This window comes from Scomber japonicus, chromosome 2, assembly GCF_027409825.1.
Source record: "Scomber japonicus isolate fScoJap1 chromosome 2, fScoJap1.pri, whole genome shotgun sequence".
NCBI classification, from domain to species: Eukaryota; Metazoa; Chordata; class Actinopteri; order Scombriformes; family Scombridae; genus Scomber; species Scomber japonicus.
The window spans coordinates 7279301-7286667 of record NC_070579.1 but is presented as its reverse complement, the minus strand read 5'-3'; positions in this window follow the sequence as shown (position 1 = coordinate 7286667).

The following is a 7367-nucleotide window of genomic DNA, read 5'->3' as shown; positions in this document are numbered from 1 at the left end:
TGCGTCAAATGCGTCAAATGCGTCTCAGCAGCGCGTGCTTAACTTTCCACCTTCATTTAATCATTTCAGTTTTCATCTTTTTTTTTTTTTTAGTTCTGTCTTTCTTGGGAAGAGCTTCAATTTTTTATACAAGACGCTCTCAGATATTATAAAGTTGACTGGACGTTTAAAATCAGCACGGAACAAATATTAACATGCAATTCATTTAAAGTCTCAGTAGCTTCAAACAGGGATCAGCCCTAATGAGAAATATGTTAAATTTAATACAATCACTATTTATTTATTTTTTTAGGGGTGCTACAGAACCTCAAATATTAGTTTCCAATAAAAGCAACTCGTAAAATTAAGTCAAACATTTGCAAAAATTTAATTAAAGAGAGAATAATTATATTTAATTATCAGTTTTACTCCTGAACTCTTTATTTCTAATTACATTGAAGCTTTTTTTAAAATACGGATTTGCTGCAACTACTATTACAACACATGCAAAATACAGCTTTATTAAATTATAAGCTACATTAAGAATATGTATATCATAAAAAAGCATCGTGACATCCATATAGGCGCGCGCGCACAGAGAGAGAGAGTATAGCCGAGGCCTGGTGCAGCTCAGCCGGCTGATTGATGGATGAACCGCCGGCAGGTTGTAAAGCAGCCAGACTGGACGCTGTTTAGGAGATAGAGAGCTGATAAAGGAAGGGAAAAAAAGGGGTGAAGGGTTTGCCTCTAATGGTGCAGGAGGAGATGCGTAGTGTCTGCACTGTGATGGAGTGGTCTGCCCCCCCCTCCTCCTCCACCCATTGCCCCCCCACCCCTCCACCCTCCCTCCCTTCCCTTAGAGGCACTAATGCCCCCACAGTTTATACACAGACAGACAGACAGACTGCGCTCAGAGCATTACATGGCTTTTGAGTTTATCTATATAGGAGAGGGGAGGGGAGGGGAGGGCAATGGGTGGAGGAGGAGGGGTGGGGTGCGGGGGGGGGGGGTTATTCATCATAAAAATTGCTCCACTCCTTCGAGAAGCTTTGAGAAAATTAATCCCGGCGGTGTGATAAGATTTAAAGACCCTTAAAAAACTGGATTATTATATTCTGGAGACCTTCTTCTACCTCCTTCTTCTTCTTCTTCTTCGTCTTTTTTTTTCTTTTCTTCCTCTTCTTCTTCTTCTTGCATGGTTTTCTCATCATGAAAAATTAGGAGCAAACAAAAGCGCGCGTGTGGAAATTTCTACTTGAGTTTTTTTAAAAGGAACAACACGCTCATAAATCAGCGCGCCGTGGCTGTAACAACTTGTTTCCTCAGCAGTAATAACAATGGAAGTGGGAAGCTTTAGGAGTCGATAATATACCAGGACTACTACCCCTCCCCTCCTCCTCCACCTCCTCCACCTCCACCACCTCCTCCTCCTCCTCCTCCTGCTTCTTCATCATCTGCTGCTGCTGCTGCTGCACAATATGAGAAACAAAAAAAATAACAAAACACACATTTATCAATCTGGAAGACATCTCTCTCTCTCTCTCTCTCTCTCTCTCTCTCTCTTTCTCTCTCTCTCCCTCTCTCTCTCTCTCTCTCCTTCATGCATGAGTTTATATATCTCCTGCAGCAGGGTTTAATGATCGCAGGGGTGTGGAGATCATTTACTTTATTTGCATGGTTAAAGAAAAAGAGAGAGAGAGAGAGAGAGAGAGAGAGAGAGAGAGAGAGAGAGAGAGAGAGAGAAAGAGAGAGATTTCATTTCCCACATTAATCAGGAATTCCTCTGCCGGTAAAAGTCGGTCGTTTGTCAGCGGGGTCTGGCGTGCCGCGTGACAGAAAACGAGAAACAGAAGTCCCATTAGGTAAACCATTCAACGCCACAATTTATACAGCAGGCCGGGCGCGTTCATAAACACAGCCGGTTGCGTCATACCGGTGTATTTTAAATGGGGAGGGGGGTAGGGTGGGGGGTTGGGGGGGGGGGGGGGGGGGTGCGTGAGAGATATAGAGAGAAAGAGGAGGAGGAGGAGGAGGGGAGGAGAGGGGAGGGGGGGGGGGGTGTGCACGACTTTTTAACGATGCAGAGCTCTCTGAATGAAGGCCAAAATATATCAGCAAGCGAAGAAGAAGAGGAGGAAGAAGAAGAGAAGAAGAAGAAGTGGAGGAAGGGTCTGAGACTAATGTGATGTGAAAATGTGGCTAATGCGGGTTTTTAAAGGGGGTGTAGTGTAGTAGGTGAAATATGTGCAACCTTACCCTTTTATTTTTAATTTTATTTAGCCAATATTTGGAGGTAATTGTGTGTAATAGTCCTTTAACTGTGTTAGCGATTAATACTGTGTGCGTTATTTTGGAAATTCGGCCTTTTTTTGGGTCTTTTTCGGCAATATTTGGAACTTAATGTGCACTGAATTTGAAATATGATGAAAAATGATGTTAGAAATTAATACTTTGTCTAGTTTCTGGTGTTATTTTGGGGAATTTGGCCATATTTTTCAAATCTTTTTCACCAATATTTGGAGGTAAAAGTGCAGGGGTTTTCTTTAATAGCATTTAAATTGTGTTAGAGGTTAATACTTTGGTGTTATTTTGGAAATTTGGCCTCATTTTTTTGTCTTTTTCCACCAATCTTTTGAAGGTAAATGTGCAGAGAATCTAAAATTGTGTTGGAAATGAAGTCTGTGCCTAATTGTTTGGTGTTATGTTTGTGTTTTTCACCAATATTTGGAGGTTAAATGTGCAGAGAATGTTTTATAAGTACTAATATTGTGTATTTTTGGTGTTATTTCACTTTTTTTAATATTGATTTTAAGATTAATACACAGAAACAAGGTATAAACTTTTTCTTCTCAAACATCTAAAAAGAACCAACATACCAATAACCAAGAATAAATTAGAAAAAAATAATGATAATAATAATAAAATTAATAAAAATAATAATAATAAAAAATAAGTAAATAGATAAATCAAATTAAAAATAAATTAAAAAATGAAAGAAATAAAATTAAAAAGCAGGAGATTTTTAATAGCACTTAAATTGTGTTAGAAATTAGGGCAGGGTGGAGGAGGAGGGGTGGGGGGTGGGGGGGATTATTCATCATAAAAATTGCTCCACTCCTTCGAGAAGCTTTGAGAAAATTAATCCCGGCGGTGTGATAAGATTTAAAGACCCTTAAAAAACTGGATTATTATATTCTGGAGACCTTCTTCTACCGTCTTCTTCTTCTTCTTCGCCTTTTTTTTTCTCCCTCTTCTTCTTCTTGCATGGTTTTCTCATCATGAAAAATGAAATTAATACTGTGGTCAATTTCTGGTGTTATTTTGGTTGATTTAGCCCCATTTTTAAAAATCATTTTCACCAATATTTAGAAGTAAATGTGCAGGAAATGTTTTAAAAGCACTAAAAACGTGTGTGTGCAAATACTGTGAACAATGTTTGGAGTTATTTTGGTTAATTTAGCCTCATTTTTTGTCGTTTTTAACCAATATTTGGAATTAAATGCGCAGGAAATGTTAAACTGGGTTAGAAATTAATACTGTGTCTAATTTGTGGTGGTATTTTTGGTGTGTGTGTGTGTGTGTGTGTGTGTGTGTGTGTGTGTGTGTGTGTGTGTGTGTGTGTGTGTGTGTGTGGCGGACATAGACTTTACGGATCAGTGAGATAGCGTCTTCCCACTCTGCTTAATGGAGCTATTACTGGGGCTGTAAAGGCCTCTGCTATCTAAACACACGCACACACTCACGCACGTGCACACACACACACACACACACACACACACACACGCACACACACACGTGCACGGATAGCCTTTAAGCGTCAGGGGCAGAGCGAGGCTGTGAATTGTTTGTTTACGGGTGTGTTTGCTATTAATGAGTCTATAAAAGTAAAGTTTATTATTTACATTTTAATTACACATGTTTAGTATTTCTGCTTGTTTCCATGACAACTGACTGTTAAGTTTGAATAAATTAAACTTTTTATTACAAGCTGCTGCAGGGGAGATGATTTTTAAGCCGCTTTTATTTGAGTTTTTACGCCAAAAGAAGCAGAACCAGTGTTTTTAGTCATGATTAAACTATTAGATTATAATGATTTAACGAAGCAGTCATCTAGAAGAGAAAAGTTATTCTAGTGTTCATTTAATCAGATGGACTGATGTTGGATTCATATTTTAAAAGTAGATGTTTAAATGTGATTATTGGAGACAATTTCGTCAAAAACTGGATTTTTTTATTTCTAAAGATGCCATTTTTATTTCTAATTTAAGTAAATGTGTTTCTGATAAGAAGAAGAAATTAATTATTAGAACTAACTTTACTAAAACACGAAAATCAGCCGATAACTGCTTTATAAAAAATAAGAAATCTCATCAGAAGAGGAATAAAACAGATTAAACATCATAAATATTCACCTTGAATTTTCGTTTTCGTCATTTTTACATTAATTCATAAATCATTAATACAATAGTACAGATTCTGACTGAAGACTGTCTTTATTATTATTTCCACTTTTATTTTATTAGACTCGTTTTTACGTTTTAAAAACCCCTCCAATATTAATATAACGTTGTTTATGTCATTCACGCGGAGTTCTGAGTGATAATAAAGCTTATTAAAGATCAATATACTGTTTTATTTTTCTGTTTATCTCTAGAAATATTAAACTGGTCTAATTATAAAAGAAGAGGCACAAAAACATCAGCAGCTATAATTTAAATGATATAAGTTACATTTAATGTTTCAGCTGCTCGCTTCACACGCTACCTGCTGAACACCATCAAAAAAAGACCTGTCAGAGCGCGCGCGCACACACACACAGGCACGCGGATGGCTGAGATTCTCTCTCTCTCTCTCTCTCTCTCTCTCTGTCTCTCTCTCTCTCTCTCTCTCTCTCTCTCTCTCTCTCTCTCTCTCTCTCTCTCTCTCTCTCTCTCTCTCTCTCTCTCTCTCTCCCTCTCTCTCTCCCTCCTTCTCTCTCCCTCTCTCTCTCTCTCTCTCTCTCTCTCTCTCTCCAACCATCCACAGCCGCCTGGCGCCTCCGCTGGGCCGCAAATGACAGCAGACAAGAGGTGTAGCATTTCCTATTGTTATACCTCCACACACACACACACACACACACACACACACACACACACACACACACACACACACACACACACACATTACACACGTGTAAAGAGGGAGAGGAATACCATCAGGGCACTCCTTACATTCACAATTTGACTTTAAATCTTATGTCTTCTTGCAAGTTTTGGGAACTCATGCAGATAAAATTACAATCAAAGAAGTTAAAGCGATATAAATAACTGCTTTAAAGAATATTATAGTAGTAGTAATAGTAATCTTTATAAGAGTATTAACACCATAAAGCGGTGTCAGATCATAATAATAGAAATAGAAGCTCAAATCTATCTATCTATCTATCCACTTTCTTTCTTTCCTTCCTTCCTTCCTTCCTTCCTTCCTTCCTTGCTTCTTTCTCTCTTTCCTTCTGTCCTTCCTCCCTTCCTTCCTTCCTCCCTCCATCATGTCTTCTTTTCCTTCCTTCCTCCCTTCCTTCCTTCCTTCCTTCCTTTCTAATTCCTTCCTTCCTCCCTCCCTCCAATCCATCCATCTATCTATATTATTATGCCTCATTTAAACCTTACATACAGTTCAGCATCAAATTTGACCCATTTTTACATTTAAGAGCTGTAAAAACACCATATATACATTTCTATTCTATTATAACCAGACTTTTCCAAAAAACAAAATGGAAATAAAATGCATCTTTTTAAAAATGTATATGCAGCTGATACACATCTTTATATATGCAAATGTACAAATTCAAAATTCAGTATTAAAATGAGTTCACATGTTCCCCTGGAGCATACAATCGTGATGGTGAATGTATTTATTCCATAAACAGAAGGATTAATTAAACATTTATTAAATGACTGATGAATTTATGAATGTGGATTAGTGTAGAGGCTAGTTATGAGTCAGAATATGATCAGCATGTAAAGGGTTAAATGGAAATATACCTCATTTTTGGAGGGGGTAACGGCTGCGGCCTGGACATCCAGCCCCGCCTATAAATTCTCCCCAAGTCGCTCCCTCCCTTCCCATCTTCCCTACCGGCTAAAACATAGGAGAGAAGACAAAGAGAAGACACACCTGTTGTCCTCCCGGGTCTTGTTGGACTGTATAAAAGAAATGGACGTAACATCCGTGACGTCACTCATTGGTTTGTGGACTGCTGCTCGGAAGCCAATAGTTTCTAATCTGGGCAGCGCCATCTTGAAAAGTTCAGGTGCATGCTGGGAAAAATAAAAACATGGATTCTACTTATATGGGCATGACACGGAGCCATGGGCGGAGCGGGGAGGTTGCTATGGTTGCGAGGGCTGGATCTGGAGGACATTGGTCAATCAACCTGTCAATCAGGACGTAGCCACGCCCTAATGCATACCCTGCTTTATCGTCAAATATAAAATCAGGGAGGCCAAAATGTCCCAAATGAACATCATACTGCATTGAAGAAGGCTTTAAACTAGCGATTGAGACCATAAACACATTTTGAAAACGTTTACTGAGGTTAGAAATCAAGTGAGAAGTTGGTGAATTCTCCATTGACTTGTATAGAGACGGTCGCCCCCTGGTGGCCTTTTGATAGAATGCAGCTCTAAGTTACTTCCACGTTGGCCTCATTTCAGAGGACCAGAACTCCCCGCCTGGTCACTACTCGATACGTAGCTCTAGTGAGACATGAAGAAGAAATAACAATGGAGGAACTTTGTGAGGAAAGGTTGTGTGAGTTGGTTAGAAACTTTAAACATATCGCTTTTGTCTTTTATGCAAGAGGAACATTATCAATATCTCCTCCACAGTCACCATGTTTGTTTTTGACTCTGTGCTGCCCCCTGGTATTAGAATTAGAAAAGATTATATCAATCCGATATGTTTAGACTGATGTTCATCATTGGAAGATAAGTAAATTATATAATGTGATCTTTTACTGATTTCACTTCTCCGGTCCGTAGCATTCTGCGAGACCATTCTCTGAACAGGTTTCCGTTACTACTGTTATAAATGGTAACAAACCTACGTATTATTAGTAAAAACACAATATGTCGCTGAAAAAGACATTGCAGTGTCTATTGAAAACAGTTTTCATGTTCATCGAATTTTTTAAAATCAGCCTTCAGTCAAATAGACTTTACATTGTTGCCATGGTGGAATAATGTGTCCTCACATCAATAATCATCTCAAGTAATTCATCATGTCTATTTATCTTTAAGTGTTCGTGTAGTAGAGGGAATAACAACATGAATCCGACAGTCATTTTGCGCTGTTTCGACAGAGTTTCTGAATTCCCGACATTCCCTGAACACACCACAATTAGACAT